The 26,770-nt window shown below is 45.9% G+C and overlaps 1 protein-coding gene across 9 annotated transcripts in view; it reads right to left on the reverse strand.

Annotated features, from left to right (window-relative positions):
- FAM149B1 (family with sequence similarity 149 member B1) overlaps positions 1 to 26,770 on the reverse strand; it is a 511,501-nt gene that overhangs the window by 116,877 nt on the left and 367,854 nt on the right. The gene's annotated exons all lie outside the window — the stretch shown is intronic.

Genomic DNA, 26,770 nt, shown 5'->3' on the forward strand with positions numbered 1-26,770 from the left:
CGTTAAGTGGGCGTGCACGCCACGAATGGCGTAAAGTAACTTAGCATTTAAAAAACCGTACAAATTCACTGAAAAAACCATAGGTTTCACACACGTTATAGTTAGGAATTAGCATTTAAAAAACCTTGCTAATTCAATGAAAAAACCATAGGTTTCACACATGTTATAGTTAGCTGGAAATTTTACTGATAAAAAACCAATGAAATTCCCCCGTTATAGTTACTGTAGGCAACTATAACTCACGCGCCCGCAATCCTCTGCTGATGACATATGTGTCTTTATGAAAAAAAAATATTTGTAATATATGTATAGCTAAAATTTAATGGAAGAAGACATGGGCAAATAAGTGTCTAAATACAGTATTAGCATCAGCAGAGGATTGCGGTCGCGTGAGTTATAGTTGCCTACAGTAACTATAACGGGGGAATTTCATTGGTTTTTTATCAGTAACATTTCCAGCTAACTATAACATGTGTGAAACCTATGGTTTTTTCATTGAATTAGCAAGGTTTTTTAAATGCTAATTCCTAACTATAACGTGTGTGAAACCTATGGTTTTTTCAGTGAATATATATATATATATATATATATATATATATATATATATATATATATATATATATATAACATGCAGTAACAATACCACTGTTTTTCTGTTTGGATGTCACAACTTCAAGGTTACCTCGCGCTGGGTAGTTCATTTTAAACTTTGAAAATAGTCGAATATGCATTTTCCATACTGTTTTATTCAAGTTCTCGGGTGCTGCAGCAAAGTGCCCTTGCACATAGCACTTACGAAAACAAAGCATAATGATCTGGAAAAGGCTGCCTAGACTGTACCTTATGCATTAGCACTCGCTAATGCATAAGGTACAAGGAGTCTTTCATTAATGCTTAATGAATTTTACTCTAACCGTGGCCACATATTTGAAAAGACACAATTTACTGCTGCAAGATGTTTATGTTAGAGAAGACTAGAGGAAGCAAAACACACCAGGTGAGGCAAAGGAGAGAAATCTCTGCAGCAACGTAGGTAACTTATGGTCAATACATCAGATCACCAACTTAGTAGAATTGAGGAAAATACTTTTTAGAGAGGGACATCCTAACTACCTTAAATGAAACCAGGCTTAAATACCTGCAATACTCTATGAGGAAATGGCACATTAAACCTCTCTTTTCAACACTTACAGAAAAAAATAAGTGCATTGCAATCCACACACAAGGAATTCAAAATGAAACCTATTTCTTATAACATTATTCTCACACAAAGTACTCAATCTTTATAAGAATGAAGTTAAAACGGATTTGACACAACTTTTTGTCAACACACACACAAATAAGACAACCACAGAAAGATTGTGTTTGCGAAGATTAGTAAGCAATTAGAAGATAACAAAAAAGATGGCCGACAACAACTCATTTCTACATAGCCAAATTAAGAGAGTATGGGTATAATATCTCTACATACACGTTGCCGGACCATGACTTCACATAAATATCTTAAGAGATCTTGCATAATCTATTAGAAATGGAATGTTAGATCACATGGAATAGTAGTGTTTCTAGAGACAATCATAATCAGAGAATAATGATAATATATACTTACTAAAAATTATAAGAATCTAAAGAATCCTTCAGGAAGAGCCCTCAGCTGGGCTAATTAAAGAACCAGTTAGGAGATATGTTGATAACGTTTGACAACAGATACTACAAACAGTGCAAAAATATATTCAGCACTACACAAGTCCTAGATAAGCTCCCTGAATCACAAATAGAATGTCAACATAATTTTGTCACTGTACACTGAATGCAGTCTACACTTACACTTCCTCTCCACAGAATGTTACCATCTTTGCTATGATTTAGTTTAAAAGCCAGCACAGTATTCCTACTTGAACCCCAGAACAGTCTTATATTTCAACTACCTCTAAGCCCTAGGCAAATTCCATCTGCAAGACACAGGTATCACAATAAGTTCTTCAGCTGTTCCATCTTTTTTTGATAAACACATTTTTATTGATTTACAGAAAGAATACACCAGCCATTCAGCACTACCCCATGAAAATCCAGGATTACATATAGGAATTTGTGCAATCCGTCTTACAGTCACTATTAAGACACAATTACTTGAAATTGGACAGGCCCTTCTATGACTACACACCCCCCCAGCCATTTCTCCCAGACTCTGCGATATTTCTTGGGACACCCACGAGCTTCATACATGACTTTCACCTGTCTGGCACACCAGTCCACCCCAGTCCGCCATCGCCCGACACTCGGGGGTTCACGGCATTTCCATGAGGCCGCGATGTCTCTTTTGGCAACCACCATAGCTGTAGTTAAAAACATCTTCTCTTTCCGACACCCCTCCAATCCATCAGTGATGCCCAGGATCGTGTGTTTTGGGTCGTAGAGAACCTCCCACCCCAAGATTTTGGTGAGCTCTTCCTCAATTTCCCTCCAAAACTGCGTCAGGCGGGGTCAGGTCCATACCATATGAAGGAAGTCGGCCGGGTCGTGACCACACCTAGTACAGGCAGAGGTTGGACTAAACCCTGCCCGATGGAGGCGTACCGGGGTGAGATATGTGGTGTGCAAATAATAGAGCTGCACCAAGCGCAGCCTAGCAGATGCGGTCACTGTTCTAGGAGCCATAAGGGCGTCACGCCAGTCCTCCTCCTCCAAGGGGCCAACCCAGTCCTCCCACTGAGCCCGCAGTCGGTCTAAGGAAGTAGGGGTATTGTTGATCGGTGTACGATAACTACGGGAGATGCCACCTTCCCAAGGTCCCCAAACATTATCTGAACTTCGGGCGGGCTGTGGTCAGGAAGCCATGTACCTGTTGTAAGGTGTGCATTGAGGGCGTGTCACAGTTGCAGATACCTATAGAATTGTGTTCAAACAAATGCACCAGGGACGCCAAGGGCTTCATCACCAAAGCGAAGAGTAGGGGGGAAAGAGGACAGCCCTGCCTCGTTCCCCTACGAATCGAGAAGGGCTCCGATAGAACCCCATTTACTAGGACACAAGCTCGTGGGAGGGCGCATAGAACCTTGACCATTGCCCGAAAGCTGGGACAGAGTCCCATCTCTTCCAAAACATCCCCAAGAAACCCCCAATCCACTGAATCAAAGGCCTTCTCAAAGTCTACAAGGAGAATCGCCAGATACGGGGTGAGGAGATGACGGTGGGTCAAGGCGGATTGCAGTCTACGGAGACAATGCTGGGTGCCGCGTGAGGGCATAAACCCGCATTGGTCGGGATGAACCAGCGCAGGCAGGTGGTGTTTGAGCCGCTGGGCGAGGTTTGTGGCAAACAGTTTGACCTCAGTATTAATGAGTGAGATAGGGCGGTAGTCGGCACAACGTGACGAGGGCGGCTGGGATTTCGGCAGAACCACAATGGTGGCCATGTCTGTCTCCTGAGGGAAGGAGCCCTTTTTCACAGCTTCCTGATACAGTCCTGCACGGTGGGGGACGAGAGTTTCTCCGATAGTGTATGTAATATTCTTGAGGGAGACCGTCCGGACCCGGTGTCTTGCCGGAGGAAATAAGGCCAATCGTCTCCCCGATCACCTCATGGGTGATGGGGCGATCTAGATCAGCTTGATTAGCAGGGTCTACGCACGGAAGGCAGCCACCTCCGACCTCCAGCAGGTCCGCGAGAGAAAGGGTTGGAGGTCTGGCCTCGTATAACTGACGATAGTAGGTGGCAAAGGCACAGGCCATGTCCACTGGGGAATGGCACATTGAACGATCCTGCGCCACGATCTCAGGAATTATACGGTTTGCCCTAGGGCATATGGCAAGGCGGTGAAGGAGTGATCCATTCTTGTCGCCCCAACCATATACCCTGGCCCCAGAGGAGCGCCAAAGGAGTTTGGCCGCATCCAGCGACAACTGCTTGATCTCAGAGCGAAGCCGGGTAAGAAGTCTTGTGTCGGAAGCGTCAGGGGATCAGGCAGAGGTATTCTCAAGGCGCAGAGCCTGCGCCTCCCGTGTAGTAATTTGTTCTAACTGGGCCTGTAGCTGGAGCTTGAGCTGGCCATTGGCGACCCCTCTAATCGTGGCCTTGCCCGCCTCCCATAGGGTACCCGGGGAGGAAACAGACCCTTCATTAGAAAGAAAGTAATGTTTAAGTTTCCGCCCCACCACCTTCCGAAACTCCTAGTCCTGAAGGAACCAGGCGTTTAGCCTCCTTGTCTGCCGGGCAAAGGCCTCTGTAGGAGTGTCAAAGAACAAGGTCTTGTTAGCAAACACCACTCGCAGGCGTGTCAGGAAAAGGAGCCCTCAGTTTTTGCTTAACTTTACCAAAGGAGCGTCACTGACCCTCAACCTCGCGGGTATAATCCGGGAAAATCATGATTGAGTGATTTTCGTAGTGGAGTCGCTGCTGTTTGCGAGCTTCAGACAGGATGGCATCACGATCCTTGAAATTGAGGACCCGCATTATGACTGGTCGGGGGGCCGCGCCTGTTGGCGGTATTGGGGTGAAAGACCGGCGGGCCCGCTCAATCGCGAACCATGGAGAAAGAGAGCCCTCCGGGACCCACGATCTTAACCACTTCTCCAGGAAGTCCACTGTGCGGCCCCGCTCCGCCCCCTCCGGGAAGTCCACCAGGCGGAGATTGTTGTGCCGGGACCTGTTTTCTGCGTCCTCCGCCCGGCGATGCAATTCCTGAAAGCACAACTGAAGAGTGGCCACCTGCCCCTTGAGTTGTTGGACATCGTCCTCGACGGTGGAGATCCGGGTTTCAGTTTCCTTGATCCGGGCCGTGGCGTTTCGGAGGTCCTGCCGGATGAGAGTCATGTCCACGCGCACCTCCGCAATCTTGCTGTCGACCAAGGTTTGTGAGGCCTGGATGGCTTGTAAGATAGTGGACAAGTCCGCGGATGGTGGGGGCTCCTGTTCCGTGGCTCTCCCGGTCGCCCCCACTTCCGAGGTGGTGAAACGATCCATTTTTGTTTGGGTGGCAGGGGTCTTTGTTTACCTATCCGTTCTGCCCATGGCTGCACCTCAAGGAGCCGCAGGCGGACCCCGCAACAGGGGGCCGGCAGATCTCTTCAGATAGGCCGAGTTCAAGCAGGGAGAGCAGCCAGCATGCGGATGAGGCCAGGACCAATTCGCCGCCGCCCGATATGTGCAGCTGAGTCTTCTACACAGGATAAGGTGGCCCTTCAGGAGAGCAAGGGAGGGGGGGAAAGAGGAAAGGAAGGAGAGTCTGGAACCAGGGCCGTGAGTGGGCCCCCACCCGCCAGATCCACAGCACACCCCGCCAGGGCGATAGGTGAATCAGCAGGCAGCCTCGTCCCCTCTAGGGCAACAGTTCAGTAGGCGATGGTGCGGGGGGGGGGCGGGGGGGGGGGGGGGGGGAGAACGATCTAAGCCACAGCCCAACAGGAGAAACGCTGCACAAGAGGCACAGGACGGGGGGCCCCTGGCGGAGGCCCTCACACACATCCAGGTGCCGCTCGAAACACGCGGCCAAAAGCCCTGAATGTCGGGTACCCCAGTTGCTGATGCGGCCAGAATGGATGACGAGGCCCCGCGCCTGCCCCCGCCCCAACACAGTCTCCAAAGATAGCAGTCTGGAGCAAAAAAGCGGGTGTTGGGCTCAATCAAGGTCCACCGTTCGATTGATGTAGCTGAGGATCTTCTCCGGGACCACAGCCCAGGGACTGCCACGCGGCCTGGGGTGTCGACCCTAGGTATCCGTAATGTCCGGGGGGGGAGGGGGTCTCAGGCGTCGCTCAGCCCAGGGGGGATTCCAATCAAAAAACAAGGCCACACGGGCCAGCCCCCACCCCCGTCGGCCTCCCGTCCACGCGGGGGGCGCCAAGCAACTGTCCCAGACCCCCACCGCCATTTGATGGACCGCATATTTTATATAATGAATATTGGAATTGGGACTAAAAGTGTTATTTTTAATTGTAATGTGGCAAGATAACAACCAGCAAGGTGAACAAAATAGAACTCAAACCTCAATAGTGTCCAGAAAAGAATTAAATTCACATACATGAAAAAACACAAAGTACATTCTCTTGATGTGACGGTTACTGTAAAGAACAATAAATGGTCCACAACACTTTTTACTAAAGAGGCTGATAGCAACAACCGAGATTCCATCCACAAAGGCTGATAAAAACCGGTCTAATTCACTCAGCTTTTAAGAGTGATGGGAGCAGTATCAGAATCCAATGATTATGAAACTTAAGAAAGGAAAATTTCTGACAGATATACAGAACCAAAACAAGATACTATAAACAGAGTTCAACAACACAAGGGAGACAAGCCAGACTAAAATAAACCAACAAGAAATAATTCTTGATGTTTATTTGCAAATACTCGAGACAAGGTAGGAAAGTATCAAGTATTGAAAACGTATTAAGTTGATGATAAGCAACAGAAATTGTTTCAAAATAAACCAATGATGGCAAATTCATTACAACAGAATTAAGTATCAAACAACAACAAAAAAAGTAATCAAAACCAAAAAATGTTTGTCACCCTACCTAAACTGCACTTCCTGTAAGAACATCATAAAAAGGCCCCAGCGTGCATCATCCAAGAACAGACGACAAGACAGTGCTTAAGAATTACATGACGTGCTATTCTAAAAAAAAGTATCATTAGTTTAAGTGCCCATCGGGCAAACCATATCTGGTAAACATCTAGGAAGGTGGCACTCTGGAAAATAAAAGTAACACCAGAACAAATAATCCAAAGGCAATCCTAGGAATTCAGTGAAAAGAATACAGACATGATCAAAATCAGATTAAATGTCAGATTCTTGAATAGGTAATGGCACCATATGAAGGAAGAGCTGCGGGTGCCATTTTGTCAAAAAGAGAATACTTCTTGATTAGAAGGGTGGATACTTTAATTACTTAGAAGTCTCAATGACAAAAGTGAAAATCATGGTTTTCTCTTAGAAGGACTTGGATAAACTGAAATTATATGGTTCCCTTGAATAAAGTATGTTTAAAGAGAGTTTTGTGCAAAGTATATAGAAGCACACTGGCAACAGGATTACTGTAGTAAGAATTATTATCCACACTGAGGTCAGTCAGGACCAACCAGTCATGGAAGTATGACTCCACATGCAACCCTTTTTTGTGAAGAAGCTCCACCCATGGAACCTTGACTTTTGTAAGCACCTGAGAAGCAGACTGAAGGCAAAGCCATAAACAAGGTAGTAGGAAAGCCCTACATCACAAACCTTACAAATGTTCAGTGGAACATCCAGTAAGCATCATGCAGATCCAGAGTTCACAAGACTTGCCAAAGCGGAATGATAAGGGTTAAAGTTTCAGGCATTCCATTTCGGAATGGGTAAGGCTGACTTTCTTAGATCTAGAACCAACATGAACTTAAACGTTTTTCTGAAGAAGGCAATTGCAGAAAGGCCTTCTTGCCAGAAGGGATGAGGTCACCTCCCATAAAGCAATTGACTCATTTCACTATGAAGGGCTAAATGGAGAGGTGAATTATGGATCTGGGGGAACTTGTTCCCATAATCCTCTTCTATGATTTCCAGCGCTATCCTGTTCATGATGTGTTTCATCCAGATGGGAAAATATAGTCTTTGCGATATCTTATACAAGAACCCTGCACCGCCACCTTCCCTAAGGAGGATCCAATATAATAATCCTCAATAATCAGGATGGTGTCAGCTTCAATCAGGAGTAAGATGCACTTTAGAAAACATCTTTTTTACTTACCTTTGTGCTGTAAACCTCGCTTGTCTAGAGATCTTTTTGAGTGGGAAGACTGAAGTACCAACTGGGTCTGGAGGCCGTAGATGTCAGTCTCTGAAAGTAGAGGCAGCAAGTGCCTTTATAATTATAACTCTCCAACTGTGGCCAAAAAGAATGTTGATCAACAGCTTCTATACTGGCTGCATCCTTGTCTTCTTCATTCTATCGTAGTGAAAGGGTGAAGCTGAATGCTTGTATTTGCAGTGGCTTCTGAGGTACTACTCCTAGAGAAAGTAAACTGTTTGGAAGGGGTCCTCAATGACTTAATTCAGAAAGGCCAACTTTAAGTTGACTTCCTGCTCACTAACAGCTTTTATGTAAATCTGAGAACACAAGTTCTGCAAATGTTGCTTGCCATGAGGAGGTGGGTTTGCGTTATGTGGAGGACCAGATTGTTATAGCCCCACTCCTCCTGTGGATTAAGTGTTGGCAGAACCCAGAGGCTGCACTGGTATGGACATGTATCATTGATTGCTTGTCCTTAGATAGGCCTACAGGATACCATCATGGTGTGCACATTTAAAAATAACTTTTTGCAGACAGGGCCTAATGGAAATGGTCTCCACACCTCAAAACCTTGGCGCTAACTGTGAGGAGATCATAAAACAATGCTTCATTGAGTCCAGTTTGGATGCTTAATTATCGAGAGCGTAGATTATGCAGGCCGCTGGGAGCTATTTACAGGTGTCAACAGTTCGAAACATAGAACCCTATTTATCGTTCCTACCTTACGTTGTTTAGATTAAACTTAATTAATTTCAAGGTTTGTTTTTTACTTAAATTTTTTTTTCCCTCATACATGCCACCAGTTGCGGATAGCTTCTAGATGGGATCCCCCTGCGCCTCCCACACAGACATATTGAATAGCCGCCCTAATAGATGGCCTGTGACAGGCTAACAGAGTTCACCCAGAGGTAGGGCTGTCCCCTGGTCCCACTCCCGTTCACCGCACCTGGCCAACCCTATGTTACTAGGGAGGACCGGACAACAGTCCTCTGGCATAATCATCGGACCAATCTTAATTATCCCTCCAGGTCTCTAATGCCGCCCAGATTTTGTTAACGCTTGATTTATCACCGGCCATATCCGACTGGCTAATCATGATAATATTCCTGAGACAATCTGCAAATGAAGGTGGAGAGGTGTGGCTCACTGGTTAGAGGCGGCAGATCCGTAAGCAGAGAATCGGCCAGGGACCAGGGTTCAATTCCCGACGCGGCAGGGTCGTGGACCAGGGTCAAAACGGACTTGATAATTCTCGCCTCGGTACCTACTCTAACTAGGAACACACTCGGCAACTCTGGGCATTAAGCTTGCCTCATCTCTACAACGGCCCCCCACAGACGCCGGGGATGCCTGGTTTCACCTTGGAGATATCCAGAAAGGGACCATCTCACAGGGATAGCCAGGACGGGTTCCCCAGCGGTCTATAGCGCCGGGACACTTCCGAGTAGCTGTGCGCTGAATAAATTAAAATAACATAACATAACAAGGTGGAGTCTCAGATTTCCATACTCTGCAAATTTCCCTTCTGGCTAATTCATTTCAAGGTTGCTTTTCTGACACAATGTGTTTGATAGCATGATTTGGTTCCTTGTCACTGCAACAATATAGTAAATCAGAACTCATCACTTTATATTGTTATGTTCATTATACTCAGCTCCAATACATATTTTAGTTCCTGAGTTGCACAAGGCAAATATTAGACATTTCCAGTTGGGTCTGGAATTTTCACAAAAATACTTTAGATATTTGTCATGCTGTGTTAAATTTTATTACGAGTGCATTAATTATTAGAAAACAATATGAACTCTTACATTAATTATTTTTTAATGTAGATATTTCATTTAACAAGCCGTTGATGCATGGGTGCGCACTAAGCAGGCTCAAATATCATGGTAGTTAACGTTGTTAGGCATTGAGAGGATGTCTGCATGCATTTCATGTTTTATGCTGTTTTCATTTATATGTGTATTTTAAGTTTCCTGACTCTTCACCCTGGAATAAGAAATTCTCTTTTAATCCATGTTACAGCTTTTTTATACCTAAAACGTTTTAAGATTATATGCACACTGAAATGTTTTTGAATGTTTTCATGGCTAAATACTGAATAAAGATTTTGAACATAATCCAGAACACAAGTCACACAGTATGTTGCAGGGTGTCTCTGCCATGTGACAAAAATAGACCAATTGAAGATCGGACATTTGTTGGTGACAAACTGAGCAGAGCTTAAAGCTTGAAGATTTTGTTGTTGACATACCAAAGAAAAGTAAAACTTCATAAAAAAACTCAAGTAAATCACTCAGAAGCTCTGGATCCCACATTTGTAATTGTACTGAAAAATTGAACTAACATCACCAGCACCCTTGGTGTCTTTTATAAACTTACAGTGTCACTTTATGATGTTTCATGATATATGAAACAATTCTTCAGCTGGTGCCAGTGCTCGACAATTCTGAAATGACACCATTCATTGAAGCGTCTGGAGGTAATTGTTTATAAGGAAGTTGGCAGTAAACCTTCATTAGAAACCTGGCTATAAAATCACTGTTACCAGATTCCCCATGTAGACGTTTTCTGGGTCAGGAGTGTGTGCGCACCTGCCCAGAGTTCCGCATGTAGCAAGCCTCTGAGTTTCTTAATATTTTTTGGCCACAGTATGCGCAACAATCATAAATATACACTGAGGGTTCACTGTGACATGTAATGCATCAAAGAGCATTCTGGAGGAGCACACCATGTGAATGCCCCTTTACCGAACACGACTCAGTTCACTGGACTGTGGAGGACTAACAATGGTAGCAATGACTTATTGTAACTGAAGAGCAACGTTTTTAGCTGTTGCTTGCACAGGAAGACCTGTCTACTGGCCTCTCCTGTTTTAAATTGTCTGCCAGTACCCTACAACCGGGTCCTTCACTTCATCCATGTGGGACAAGGATAGTGCATGCATGTTTACCCTATGTATGTATAGCAGGTTGAGTGTGATGCATATATACTGTGTTCAACTGTTGCAACACAGGAATCCACTTTGGATCCCTGCGTGTGATTGGTATGCAAGATGGAGGTTGGATTGAGTTTGACAGACAGGAATGTGAATTTCAGGATTCCTCCAAATAATAATAATCCCCATTTGTAAAGCGCGAACAATCACCTGTAAGGGTCTCTAGACGCTGGGGGCCGTCGGGAAGATTAAGCAAGCTATTGCCCAGAGTCACATGGTGCTGGGCTAATCTGCCGCCGGGGATTGAACCGTCATCCCTAGATTCCGGAGTCAGTCGCCCTGGCAGCGGCGCCACACCTCTTCCCAAAGGAAACAGAGGAACTCTTGGAAGTGAAGGGACATTTTTTGTATCCTTTCTGCTCCATTATAGGACAGAGTTGTTATACCAAGAGGAGAGAAATAGCTGAGCGAGGAAACCCCTCCCTCTTTTATGGCTTTGTTTTAGATTGCCCTGAAAGGAAGCTTCCAGCCACACTCCTTCTTCCCGCTGACACTAGCAGATAAAGACTGAGGCTTGTCCAGTTTGAGAGGAATACACAGAAGCCAAGAGCTGCCTGAAAGTGGCTGCAAAGCTGTACCTGTGGAATGCACAGTACCCGTCTACAATCCAGGTATCAGTATGTGGTAGAAACCGCCAGTGTTCATATCGGGAAACAACCTTTACAACGAAGTCATTACATTGCACTACCTTTACAACGCAGTCATTACATCGCAACATCCTTTACATCGCATGTCATTACAACGCATGTCACTACAATGCAGGCATTACATCGCAAGTCATTACACCGCATACCATTACAACGCATAGTACCCTTACACTATCCACCACTTACCCTACTGTTTCACTCGCTGGAGTTAGAATAGTAATTGTTACCCCAACACTATCCAACACTTACCCTACTGTTGCACTCACTGGAGTTAGAATAGTAATTTTTACCCCTACACTATCCAACACTTACCCTACTGCTGCACTCACTGGAGTTAGAATAGTAATTATTACCCCTACACTATCCAACACTTACCTTAAATGCTATGTAATGGTATAATGCGGTGTAATGGAATGCGTTGTAAAGGTGGTTTCTAAAAATGCGATGTAATGGCATGCGATATAAAAGAATGCGTTGTAAAGGATTTTGCGATGTAAAAACTGCGTTGTAAAGGCATGCGTTGTAAATGTATGTGTTGTAACGTCATAAATTCTTCATGTCAGGAGTTCACAAACAAGTGAAGACTAGGTAAGACATCTGGGCTATAGGGTTGGGACTTTGATGTGTGCCAACTCCCTTTTACCAGGTTGGGGATCAGGAACTTAGACGTTCTCCATCCTTCCAAGAAGAGCTGCCTTGAAGCTACCTTGACTGTAGAGGAGGTGTGCTGTAGATACCCTTGTACGAAGGAAAGGCTGCCTAGAAAAGGAGGGCCGGGGAGGAGTTTGGCAGCAGAATTGAAATTGAACCGCTGTAGCCTGTGGGCATGATATGCACCACCAAGCCATGTCCTAAGGACTTGTGAAAATGGTTCCCCTAAAGTGTGCCCGGTGCTGAGGCCTGTGCTTGTGTCAGGCCCTTGTAAATCTCTCAGCGTGGTTTGCAAAGTATCACAAAAATATTGATTGGTGACAGAGGAAGTGCCCCTGAAAGAGAAAAATGGCACAAGAAGAGGTAATGCCTTTAATGACTTGGTGCTGAACAAAGAATACAACAAATCATAATAGCATTTGGTACTTTTTAAGAAAGGGCTCATCATGTTTGGGTGGTGGGCTTGAGCTTTGGACCTTAGCATTATCTCACATAGATGATTTGCACCCCTCCAATTGGTGCATGCGAGTGTGGCCCTTGTTACTCGAGTGCACACAGCTCCCTCCTCCACTGAGTCAAAGAATGCCTACACACAACTGCATTGAGTAGGGGATCATTGTGCCGGGGGCAGAGTCAAGTCCTGCCACTTCTCTGAGAAACGTGCGTAAAAGATCCTACAGCAAGGAGGAGAGCCGCAGCACCAGCTGATGACACATCAAAGGAGGTACCTGTGGATCAAACTGAAAAGGTACAGTGTGGAACAAAGGCTGCGAAGTGAAACAAAACTTCCAGACACCAGGGCACTTCTACTAGAGATGCAAGAGGCACCGAAATTGTGACCAACATTTTAGTGTAGAACTACTTCTTGGGAGTGAAGTAAATAGAAAGCTTACTTAACTGTTACTCAGTGCTCCAAATTTGGTATGTTTCGTAGTCTCAAATGCTTGGATATTCCCTATTGTCAGATTGAGAACTTGAGGTAGTCAATGTTAGTAGAACAGTAGTCATACCCTAAAATAAACCTTAGGCTATATGTGCTTCATTTATCTCACAATCTGACCCAAACTCCAGCCAATGAGATGAAAGGGTTCAAAGCTGGAACTCCCAACAGAAGCGGAGCTGTTTTCCCAGATTTTTGCAACTGTTCAACATAGACCAGTAGAAAGCCTTAACACAGCACGTAGGAGGGTCGCATCGGAGTCTATGAAAGATGCCAAAGCTGGAGAGCGGTAGGAGAACAGATAAGTAACCAACTCTTCTCCAACAAGGGATCTTCCGTCGATTCACATGATTGAATAACAATAGCAGTTGCTGTATAATACAGAAGTGGTACTAGAGTTAGCCTTAGTGAAACAGTTTGGACAGTACCAATTGTCCCATTGCCATCTCAGATGTCTTCAGGACATCAAGGTAGTAAAGTATGAGTTGAAGACCAAGTTACTGCTTTACAGATGTCTGGATTCACACCCGAGAAAAGAATGCAGCTGTAGCTGCCAGGCCTCTGGTGGAGTGCGCTTGTATGTTGCATCTGAGATATCTGCCTGAAGCCTGAATCTCAGTGCCAGACAGCGATGCATGCTTTAATCCACTGAGCTATATCCTCTCGGTCTGACTTTATGGCAGAAAGCGATGCATGCTGAAATTTAACGGGCTATGCCATGGCTTTTGTAAGGTCCAACCAGTACTTAAAGAGTTGACCTGAGTTTCTGAAGGTCTTGGACAAGCCCAGCAGCATGTTAAGTCCAGTGTGTGAACAGCCCTCTTAGCCGGAGTTATTTATATATTTTTTGCAATCGCTCTTCATTTTTAATTTAAAAAAAAAATGTTTTTGAGTTTAACAACATGGATTATACAAGCAACAAATCATGCCGTTTGACACACCACATTGGGTAAGAACACTTATGAATATACGCTCCGACAGATAGAAACTTGACATTTACACAAGGTGCCTGATCAGAGGATATCCCTGAATCTGATGCTCGAATAGTGAAACATAGATAGGTGTGTCCGGCATGCAGTTGCAGGCTACCCAATTGGGGTGGAAGGTGGAACCGGGGAAGACGACAGGTGGGTATTGGGGGGTTCTAGTGTGAGAGGGGCTCCTTAATGTAGGTGGGTAAGTGATCTGAGCTGGGGCACCATTGGTGTGGGTGGGTGTTGTTCCTGGGCTGAAAGAGTGCACAGGCCAAGGATCATCGGGGGGCTGTCTGGTCTACCAAGAAGGGCGCATAGGGCCGGGGAGTTGAGCTGAGGCGTGGGATATGGTGTTCTGTGGTTGGGGCGGACCGGACACAATATGCGATGCTGACCAGTGCAATTCTCGTGTGGAAGTCGTCATGCTGCACAAAGTGGGTAAGTAGGGTGGGCCACTTAGGGGAAATAAGCCACTTTCGCATGTGGCGCACCTCCTCATAGGCACCCTATGCTGCTTCTTGTGTTTACAAATACCTAGGGCGCATGTTTCCCACATATGAAAATCAGGTAGTTCTGTGACCTCTTGTAATGTGGTGTGTATCGATTGCCAGTATCCCTGCAACTCGGGCAGTTGAGTTGTGCCTCGAGGAAGAAACAATTTAATGGCGCAGGGATCAGGTAGGCCCAGTGGAGCATAAAAAACTGTAGATTTTTAAAGTAGGCATTTCGAGAGACAAGATAGGCGAATTCTAATGCCTGGACCCATTCTTTGTCATTCAATCCCCTCCCAAGGTCATCCTCAAACTTGTTCCGCAACGCTGTTAGGGGGTTCTAGTGAGTTCTCGGGTGGCCTTGTATAGCCATGTGATCAAGTGGCACCCCCTCCCATGGTTAGCACAGTCTGCTCCACTGGTTGTGTAACCGTATCTGAATCTAGTATGCTCCAAAGGAAATGGCAGTTGTATTGAAGCTGTCTGTGGGTACGGAATTGCCCGGGTGGAAGGTCGGGGTCTACAGTAAGTTGCGTAGTTCCCGGGATCTGTAAAACCTTGGAAAGCGGGGGTAGACCCACGAGGATAAGTGCCGGGGGATATGCCGGAGTGCCATGCTTGAGATGGTGTAAACGGATCATACAGACGTGGGCTACCAATAGCTGCAGCGGCCAGGGGGATGGGGGTAAGATCTTGGGCAGGATGAAACCCCGTACTGTGAACTGGGGTAGAGGGACCGGTCCACGCTCGTCTCTCATGTAGCGCCCAGCTGTCCAACGTGACAGCCACTGTAATTTTGCCGGTAGAAAATAAGCCTGGAAGGAGGGGGCACTCCAGTCTTCCTCAGCCCATCAGGAGCTGCAGTTTGTTCAGTACGATTCAGTGGCATTTGTCGGTCCACCCAGATCAGGACACAAAGCAGAGTCCAACTCCCCAAATAACGTCTTTGGTGGGACTATAGGGAGGCTCACAAAATAGTATAGGAGACGGGGGAGAATTACCATTTGTGCTAACCTTATCTCACCAATGGGTTCGGGGGGAGATTCCTCCAGAAGTGTACTTGGGATTTGATGCCAGCCAGGGCAGACCGAATGTTGCCTTCATACAGGTTACAGGTCCAACAGGGTGTGCTAGAGGCAGATTTCCAGATAGCGTATCACCTCCCCACAACAACGGAGTAGGGTGTTGCCAAAGCACATCTCCCGTTGTGGCTGGTCGGGGCAAAGAGGGTAGATGGCGATTTCGCCCAATTCACCAGAAGCCCTGTAACTCTAGCGAATTCAGTCTGTGAATAGTGCAGTCTGGAAAGGTAAGACGCTATGTCCTGCAGGTATAAAAGTAAATAGTCTGCATGCATGATCCTCCCCTCTCAGCCAAATAGCAAGGTGTTCCATGTCTATCGCGAACAACAGGGGGAGATCAGACACCCCTGCCTGGAACATCGACCTGCTGGGAAGGAAGAAGAGATGAGACGGCCCAATCGTATCCGGGAGGAGGGTTTGGTGTAAAGTAGCTTGGTGTGAGCAGGTAAATGGTCTCCATCTCTCATGCAGGCAAGGACCTAGAAAAGGTAATCCCATGTCAGCGAATCGAGTACCTTCTCAAGGTCTAGTATGAGGCAGGCCGAATGAGGGAACTGCCGCTGTACCAGATCTTGCACATGAAATAGGCATCTGATGTTCTGCGATGTGCTGCGCCTAGGGACGAAGCTGTTCTGATTGGGTTGTATGAGTTTTGGAAGTACCTGTGCATATCCACTGGAGAGAATGTTCCTCAGGATCTTGTAATCTGTCCTGAGGATGGCGACAGGCCGGTATGATGCAAATTGGGTGGGGTTCCTATCAGGCTTGAGGACTGAGACTAAGAGATTACCGGTGGCACTGGGGAAGCTCGCCTGCTCGGAGTGCTTCATTAAACATCTCCGCAAGGAGGGGTACCAGTCCGGTTGAAAAGGCGTTATAGTATTCGATTAACTACCAATCAAGGCTGGGAGTTTTTTTCCTAGTGTGCTCCTGGATTGCTGGTTTCATTTCGGCTGTTGTGATCTTGGCATCCAGTGAAAGTCTGGCAGCATCGGTTATACGCAGGAGGGTGAGGCTTGACACGTAGGCATTAGCCACAGCCATGGATTCCTCTGGGGGTGCCTGATATATTAACAAGTAGTATTTGAAAAATGCCTGAAGTATTTCACCCTGTGAATGGACTGTGACCCCTGTTGATGTGACTACTTCTATGATTGGACTCACGGGGCCCTCCTGTCGTATCAGCCAAGCAAGAAAACGGCCTGATTTATCGGCTTCTCTGTGGACTTTGGCAGCATTTGCTGGGAAGGTAAATTGCCGCAAGAGCTCCAAGAGGGCTGCGTAATGCGTTTTTGTGTCAGTGAGAACAGGGTTTCTTGCAGGGTCGCAGTCTGCCTCTCTTACTAGCTGGAAGAGGAGCACCTCAGTCTCCCTAGTCTCCCTGTTTAGTGTCCTGTGGGCACCCACAATCTCCTGCAGGCAGATGCCTCTCGACACGACCTTGAAGGAGTCCCGCTCCAGCATTCTAGTGGAGGCCAGATTGTGGTTTTCGGCAAAATATGGCTGGATGTGGGTCTTCTGTACCTCGCGGAAAACAGAGTCTGGAACCCAGCGGGAGCAGCCACGTTGATGTAGGGGGATTGGTGGGGGGGTGTCGCCCACTGCTGGTCCACGATGTGTGCATTAGGATCTGAAATGATACGGCCAAGATAATCGGAGTGGCGGATGAGACAAATCAAGGGGAGGGAGCGATCAAAGCGCACATAGAGGTTGTGTGGAGTGGAGTGTAAGGAGTAAAGCTTAGTGCTGGGGTGTGCGGCTCTCCACGCACCAAGTTCCGGTATCTTTCAGATTGCACATGAGGTGGAGAGTGCGGTAGTGGAGGGTGGGATCTATCAAAGTTGGGGTCCAGAACACAGTTATAGTTGCCACCCAAGTACCCAAGGTGTTTGTGTCTTGTGCGCTAGCGCAGTGGAGAGAGCGGTCCAGAAGGCCCCTGGTCTTTATAAGGGCCATAAATTCTTACTATGAGTATGAGGTGGCCATCCAGGCATCCTCAAGGAGCACGTATCTTCCCTCCTTGTCTATGACAGCGTCTAACACTTGAAAAGAGACCCCGTGTCTGATCCAAATCATGGTTCTTTGCTTGTGCGCAAAATAAGTAGTGGCGTGAACAGTACCTCTCCAGCACTTGCATAGATGCCTCAGTTCATCGCTAGTTGTGTGGGTTTCCCTGGAGTTTTGTGTGTGCTTGCTGGCGCTTAACGCAGGAATAAACTGAATATCTCTTCCTCATGGTGTGCATGCCATGCACATAACAGGTGAGGAATCAGACGTTAGGAGGGGAGCCATAGTGCGTGCTAAGGAGCGTGCGAAATTTATGCAGTGGGGAACTACCCAGGACAACCCCTGCTCTATGAGGGCACCCCAATAGGCCTGTGTGCGGTGTATGGATCCCGCCTGCCAGGGCAACTTGCATGGGGGAAAGGTGGGGAGTGGTATGAATAATAATATAAAAAGAAAACATTTAGAGCCTACCACAAACTGTGGTACACCCAAACAATGCACAAGTGACAGCTTTATAGTATGGTGGGGGTATGACTTGGCAAATGAGGCGAGATGTGATGTGGGATGAGCCCTTTTTGAGTATATTTGAGATTCTTTGGGCACGTCTGGGGCTTCATGAAGCTCAGTGACCTAACACTAGTATGGTGCTCACATGCAGGCAGATATGGCCCACTGGATATAGGTTCCGGACCCCTATGGCCACCACTTCCCAGCAGAAGTGTAGGAGAAAAGTGGGTGAGCAATCTTACTGGCGACAGTGAGATACAAAGAAGGAAAGCTTTTATTTTATACAATATTGGCGGAGGTTTGATGAGTCACCAGTGATGTGGTCTGAGAGCCCCGACTTGAATCGCAAGACGGACCGTTTTCTCATCAGACGTAAAGCTGTGTGGACCCCTCTTGTCGTCTGTGGCTCCGGCGCCCTCCCGCCCCCAGGTTGGCCAACGCTCGAAGAGCTTGTCAACGGTCCTTGATGATCTGCTCCTGGGCAGGAGACTTCAGTTGAGGGCATTGTTGTTTAGTGGATTGTGGACTGCCCCATCGTTTCAGGAGTGGTTGGGAGGGAGGCCTGATGAGGACTCAGCGACTCCTGCGGCTGGGGTGTCGTGATAGTGGTCTGCCCGGTCCTGAGCATCTTTGAGATCTGTGAAGAATGTGGATGTTCCATTTAACATAACTTTGAGGCGGGCTGAAAAAAAACTCAGTATTGGACCCCAGCTGGTGGAGCAGCCGTTTGACCTCCAGAAAGGAGGAGCACTGGCATTGTACAGCTCGGGTGTAGTCAGGGAACAACATTATGACCTTGTCTGCGACCTGGAGGGGGGCAGCCTACCTGGCAGCTCTCAGAATGGCATCACAATCCTTTAAATGTAACAGCTTGGCCAACATGAGACGCAGGGTTGCTCCTGGGGGAGGGCGGCAGAATGAAACTTGATGGGCCCTGTGAGAAGTTGGCCTGGTATATGCTGTCCACTAGTTAAAGTGAGCACCCTGCACCAGTCTAAACAACCCTTATGGTGATTAGGTCACAGATAACCTTTATTGAAAGCTATCCTAGTGGTAGCTATGGAGAGCAGCCTTCAGGCTAAGTCTTGAAGGAATGTTAAGCACCTTGTTTTACCAGAATGTAACTTTATAGTATTGGTTAAATGAAAGGGAAACCACACAGTAGTTATAAAAATAGGTATTTATTATCTATAACACTCTCTAGTATCCTCTACACGAGGACAGAACACAAATCAATAATACAGTTGCAAAGAATCAATCGTAAGTACCACAATACACAGTGGGATTCAGGGGGAGACCAAACCATATACTAAATAAGTGGTATAAGAAACATGACTTGGGACTAGACTTAGTCTAGGAGGTGTAGAATTGCTGGGACCCCAAGGAACCACCCAAGGTGAGAGAATCGGGACCACAAGGAGGACGGGTGCAGAGTGAGAACACGACCGTGTGCTGTGTACAATTCAATGGGAAAGTCGCAGTTGGAAAATTAGATATTAAGGACCCTTTCCAGTAGATTACGAAGACAACCCTTGGAACTTAAAAGATTGAAGAGCCACCCCACCCGTGGATACCTTTGTACCAGAGTTCCCGATCCCAGAGGAGCCAGGTGCATAGGTATGAAGTGGCGTCGGAAACCCTTTCGTTTTCTATGGATGTCGACAAAGTAATGCTGCTACTGGAAGTATGAAAAGTGTCCGGTGGAATCCAAACGTGGATTCCAGATGAGAAGAACCTGAAAGCAGAGGGGACAGAGTCTGGGTCACTTTGGAGTGACCAGGGGCTCAGTAGACGAATACCCACTGATGTGGGGTGCTTCAGGTGTGTTGACTGTGATCTTGACTCTTCAGCTGCGAGGACCCAGAGACGTCTAGGATGACCAGGAGCCGGAGGCGAGCTTTCCCACGAAGGATGTCGAGTAGTGAGGGGTCAGTGTCCGGCGGGAGCACCAACAGGCCTTGGCAGCGGCAAACAACGTAGATGGTCAAATTTAGTGTCGATCTGGCCCTGCAAGGACCAGGAGACTCACAACAGCAAGGCGAGTCAGGGCAGGCCTGGAGCGACCAGGGGAGCCCAAATAAAGCAAAGTTGACCCTCAAGAGGACCCACAGGCTGAAGGTACAGGAGTCGCGAGGGGACCTCAGGCGGTTTCACAGGATACCAGCTAGCAGGGCACAGAGTGCGAGGATGCCGGAGTCCTTCTCAGAAAAGATGCACTGGGGTCAGGGCTACAAATGGCCCAATGCACGGAATTGTTGCACGACAACAAGCATGTGCAGCTGCAAATGAACGAGGTGCACGGGGTTACGGGTATATGGTCCCCACGAGGGATATCCGCCTCAAACTCAGTGAGAGGGCAGCTCCACCTCGGAGACCTTAAGAACCCCACGTCCTGTGTTGCTGGAGAGTTCGGAGTCCGCAGGAGCTCTGGAGCAGCAAACCAGTCAGATGGGTTACGTTGCCTGCGTTGCACCAAACACGACATACTTCGTTGCAGTCGTTTTCGAGATAGCATTTACCGCGAGGTTATAATGCACCTCTACCTATATGTCTGGCAGTATCACGTACATCCCGGGTGAATGGTCTCCCAAGTCTGCAGAGGGGCCCTGCTCATGCAGGAGCACCCTCTCACATAAAACCCAGCACCCTACCTTCAGGATTGTTAAGGTCTGCTATAGGGGTGACTGATAAGGTTGTAAGTGTAGTGATATATATAGATATAGTGAACCTATATCTTTCGTAAGTGGTGCAAGCACCAGCTTACACAGGCTGCAGTAGCAGACCTGAGGTTCTATTTTGCATGGCCTCTTATGGGTGGCATAATACATGCTTCAGCCCATGGGAGGCCTCTGGGGTATCTATTCCCTGGGTACATGTGTACCATATACTAGGGACTGATAAGTGTACCCCAGTATCCATTCTGGAATTGTACCAAAATACATACATGTCAATTTAGAGGAGAAAGCAGATAGGCTGGGGTCCTGAATAGCAGGATCCCGGCCAGACTAGTCAAAACAGTGGGAGCAAAAAGCAAAATGTGGGGGTAACCATAAGAAGCAGATCCTACTTTCCTACAGGCCCTCTCCATGGAAAACAAGGGGGTAAGATCTGATGCTGTCATCAGGGGTGGAGCAGCCCTCACCTCCAACCACAAGAGGCCACCGGTCGCGTTCGCTCCCGGGTTCCAAAACACAAGTGGCGCAAGGTCTACGGGGAGTCCCCCCGCCGCCCACTACCAGAGATATCCGCTAACCTCTCGCCTGCTGGGGTATCGATTGGGCCACAGAGGAAGTGGTGTCTCAGGGTTTTCGGTAGCCCCTCGGGTTCCTCAGGCGCCGCAGCCCACGGTTTTCCTTTCCGGGTCAACGACCCATGAGGCCCATCACAATCAGAACCACCCTGTGCCCAATATAGAGGTCCAGGCAGCGGCAACTTCAGGTATCGTCAATCAGGGGTGCTTGGGGTTATTAATCGCCGATGCTGAGCCTCAGACCTGGATTGTGTCAGATGTGCAGACGGACGGAGTGCTAGAAAGTTGCATCCGCCATCACGGCTTACCAAGCCATGCCCCCATGCAATCAGTCAATTGTTTTATATTTTCATGTTACAATCTTGATAAGTCATCCATATGCGATGAATCATGACAAAAAACACGGTATAAGCATGTGATAATTGTAAACACTTGTATACAGTGGTTCTAAAAGCAGTTAGAGCGCTCTAAGTCTATCATAATAATAAACTCTAAAACTTAACCCCCCCCCAGAGTAAAAGTAGCATATAGCACTTCGAAATGTTTACAAGTATAGCAGCAGTGACACATGTTTAATGATGACCTGTGAGAAAGAGAAAAACACATGAGATGTCAATCAGGCTGAAATTTTGACAGACAATCCTTATCACTCCATCCAATCATAACCCCTTCAGCAAAGGGCGGCTCCCCAGACCTCTACTTTATAATATAGATGATTTTTTATCTTTAGTTATCGGTTTGAGTTTCTACTGTAGCATTTTATCCGATTTTGCTACAACATTCGCTAAAAAACTCTCCCACCTTGCCACCATTGTTGGACCTGCGCCCCACCTCCCACAAGTCCAGACATTGGTCCATTCTGCTAATGTCCAGTGGCACAACTCTCTCAACCAGGGTAGGAGCCTGGTTTAGTTAGTTTCATTATCCCAAGTAAACATGTCAGCAAGTCCAACGGGATCACCATGCTGCCCATTTCACCCGTTAGATTCACTATTGAGGTTCAATAGGTCTGAATATGTACAGATGACTGTACTGTATGGAAGAAATCCACCTGTGGATGTTGACACCTAGGACAAAGATCTGATGCCAAAGTTGGATGACTAATAAGTAGCAATCATCCATGACAAGATTTGCAGTGTGGACCAGTTAATGTTCTCAAAGGGACTTTTCATGAGTGCTCCCCAAAACAGTATTCAATTCTCAGGTAGACAATTGTTTAGTTATCAGTGGGAAGGTTCCAAATATACTATAAATCCCTTCACCACCCTGGTGAACAAACAGTATGGTGTGAGGGTACTGAGAAAACTCAAGCCTGCAGCGAAGTGAATACGGATGGATGAATATCTCAAACTAGAGTGAGCTATGTGCAGAAGATAAGGTAAAATCTTGTACAGGTGCATGGTTAACAGGTTCACACTATGATCCGCCACTCAAACCTAGAATCTTTCCCTTGTCAAGGAGTGTGTTTTGATTGTTGCTGGTGCCCTACACACCTCTAGGATGATTCAACAGTTAGATGGTATTTTCAAGGATCCAATTCTAATTCTATAGCTGACAAAATTCAGGAGGGATCGAGAATTGGGGTGCAGAACCAGCTTACAATCTACAGTCAGTAGATACGGGTTCACCCTAAATCAAATGGAAGCATCCACAAACAGGTCCCAGACATTGTATGCCAAAGCTGCCTAGCTCTATCTGGTACTATTGGGATCAGCTTGCACAACCCTCTGTTTAATGTTAGTACCCTCGGAAAGTGAGGACATACATTTGCTTAAATTCCTGACCAACTAATTAAAATAGCTCCCCCCCCAAAGTCTCTGAATACCACCAACTCCTGGTTACATGGGTACTTGGTGTTGTCTGAAGAAGTGAAGAAGTTGAAAAACAAGCCCCCAGTTGTTGAAGATTAGCTGAAGCTGTTGCATGTCCATTTCTCACTTGTGGCAGTACCACCTGCACCTGATTAGCAGTCACCATCTGATTTTGCAGACCTGAAACATTCGGAATGTGCGCTACTGTCAGCTCAATATTTTGGAGACAAACTCAATACATTACAGTTTGAGATCTTTAAGACAAAATTTGTGATCTCGTTTCACATTGCTTTCTTATGTAACAAAGGGTTGTCGTGTTGTCTGTTCCTATTAGTACTTGTTGATAGGTAATTCGAGTAGAAAGGCATTCACAACCAATATCACTGGCCTCAAGTCCAAGACACAAAGGCCACTGGCGGAAAGTCTTAATAAGGAGCTCCCCAGCTGTGGAGGGACGTATCGGTGGTAAGGTCTAACTGAGTGTATAGGCTCTGACTCACAAAGATGTTGTGTGGCTCGATCTGCTATGCCAGGGCCCATTTGGCTTTGGTCAGCAAAAAAACAATATTCACCTAGAGACTTGTCACTTGCTCATTTTGGAAATCTAATTGCTCTTGCGGCAGGTGCATACACATATGGCAAAGAGGGATGCTAGATGAGCTAATTAATAGCATTGTCTTTTATTTGTGCACCGAAGACATAAGCTTATCTGCCTTTTCCAGCAGTGGGCAAGATTTGAGAGTAGTTATACGACCGGGAGAGTCTAGGAATATGATACATTGATGCAGTGTTAGCATAGACTTTTTATTGTTCAGTGTAAGACCCACTTTTTTCAGTAGATGAATAGTGGAGTTTATCACCTGGGTGATGTTTGGGTGAAGGACCTTTGATAAACCAGTCATCTACATAGGGGTATACCTATACACCCTGCCACTGTTGGAATTCCATCACTGGGCTAGATAAGTTCTGAAAACCGAGTGTGGGTGAAATAAGACCAGAGAGAAGTGTTCCTAACTACTAATGCTGACATTTGACCATAAACAGAAAGAACTTCCTGTGTTTGGGGTGCACTGAAATATGAAAATAGACATATCGAGCTTGAGTGATGCAAGGAAATCCTGTATGAGAACTCACTGTAGGATGCTGAGAAGAGACAGAATCTCAAAGTTTGTAGAGTACCTTAGATCCAAATTAGGGCACCATTCCAAAAATGATTTCCACACTAAGAAGACTCTTGTGTAAAAACCTTGAATATGTTGGGACTTAGGCATAGATTTGATTGCCATTTTCTGAAAAAGTCAACAGATCCCTGCCTGCAGGGCTTCTGGATGCAACTGTCCTGCTTTTCTGGTGGTGTTAAAGATGGTTTGAAAGTGAATTCTATAGTGTGACCATGCTGGGTAATATCCAGAGCACAGCAAGAGGTTATGTGATGCAAGACTGGAAAGTAAGCCTGTCTCCGCCTCTCCATATCCTCCATCAAGCCAAATAGTATTGCTCATGGAGAGATAATAGCGCAAAATATTATGGGGCAGCCCGGTATTCCTGGGAGTTACATGAAAACAACAAAGACAATGGTTCCCTCAGAGGAAGTATAGGCCTATACTTCCACGGCAAGTTATACACAGAAAACAAAATCGTTTTGAAAATAAAATATCTTGGAAAAAAAGGAAATGGCCTTATTCATTGTTAACCTTTATCATTGCTATGTCAGATAGTGCATTCCAACTAAAGTGGTCCAATAAAAACGGTACAGTGAGAAGTGAATAGTGGTAAAATGTAACGAAAGGTGCCCTAGTGCTATATTCAGGCATAGGTACAGTTCCAGAGACTGGCATACAAATATATTTTTAACATGATTCAAAATGAAAGGTCATTGTATATATTGACATAATTGATATCAGTCTGCTGGTATAAATGTCAACGTATACGATCATCATCAAGACAAAAAACTGTAGCAATCAGGAATGGAATAATCTGAGATTTACTCGAGAAGGCCCCCGTTTATCAGAGCACAATTGATTCAGAAGATGATACCGCCAACAGGCTGGTATCTAATGCCTTGCAGAGATCGGAGCAAAACAGCTGCCTACAGTTATGCAGAGCTGCAAGCAGATGCTGACATTTGGAAAGGCTCCTTTTATTTTGAGTCCAGTCAATCAATCAATCAGTCCAGTCCAGTCAATCAATCAATCAATAGATATCTTTATTTGGTCAAATGTGAAACCATAAAAGCATATATTAAAACTGTTAGAGGCATCCCAATACAATTAAAGCATTAAAATCAAGTGTTAAATATTAATTAACAGATCTTAAAACCCAGAACTCAAAAGTATGAATTCATGATGCATCTTTTTTCCTTATACCTGGGAAATAAAATTAAGAACAATGAAGCAAATCATTGGGGACTCAAGGCGTTTTAGAAAAATCAAACCCTCATAATGCAAATTACGAGAACTCCCTCTAAAAAGGGGGCCTAAAATCGGAATCTATGGAATGCATACAATAACAATATAACAAACTGCTTAGTGGATTGTCAGGACACCCGTCTGAGGGACAACTCGGTAGGGAAACAAACCAAGATCCTGTGACAACAAAAGGCCCCTAAATAGTGATTCATATTATGACAAAGCAGAGAGAGATAAAACCTTTGTTCAGGGGCTTTGATCCACGTTAAATAGGGCTCCATGCAATTACTAGTGAAAAGCATTATGTAGTATTGGACTCCTACCATACCCATTGCTTTCTCTAGTCTCAGCTTTTATTTATGTTCTAAAAACGTTGCCTTAATCGGCGCCTGAGAGTGGGAGCTAATATTATCTGTATTCACCCATAAGCTAGTCACCCAAGATATTGTTACAGGGATTCTGCACATACACAGAACCATGCGCAGGAAACCAGGACCTCGGTGTATTGTGGTGTACCAAAAAACATACCTCAGTGCCTAGAATCTCAATCCGAATAGCAATAGTGTCTCCTTCGTTCTCCGTACTACAGCAAAGCTACCATTGATTAGACAACCTAGAACATGCAACTTCGTTCCTCTCAGGAGTAGTGGGAACAAGAACACTCTTCCGCTTAACACTCAGACTAGTCCACAACATTAGTAATCAGAGACACTGTATAGTTTAAAATGTTTATATTAAGTAACATGCTCTATAATGCAGTACACGAGCCAATACTAGCAGCAATATGCATAAAAACAATATAATCAGCATTGTTACAATTCCATAAAATACAAACGGGGATAACATTTTATAATGACAGTGGAAAAAGGACTACTGTGCCTTACCACCCTCCCCGTGCTAAGAGCTAGTTTATTATAATGATAGAAGACCTCTGGGCTTTGTCAGGGGGACCCCATACCTCAAAGTCTTCGATGCAAAAGGTCTACATCGCCGGACAAGCACAGCTCTTCTGTTCTTGAAAGATTTCTTCCAGTGTCTAAACGTGCATCCTGTGTAATATTAAAAGGCACTGAAAAATCAGTAGAGCAGCTGTGTCCTCTGTTATGTCTAAGGTGCGTGGGACTGAGCAAAGTTGATTAACAGGGATGTTGTTGTTTTCGGACCTTGAACATTATGTGCAGACAAGAAGCACAGAGCACAGCTAGGTTTGTGAAAGGCAGACTGTTCTCATGTGA

The sequence above is a fragment of the Triturus cristatus genome, chromosome 1_2 (genome assembly GCF_964204655.1).
Source record: "Triturus cristatus chromosome 1_2, aTriCri1.1, whole genome shotgun sequence".
Lineage (NCBI taxonomy): Eukaryota > Metazoa > Chordata > Amphibia > Caudata > Salamandridae > Triturus > Triturus cristatus.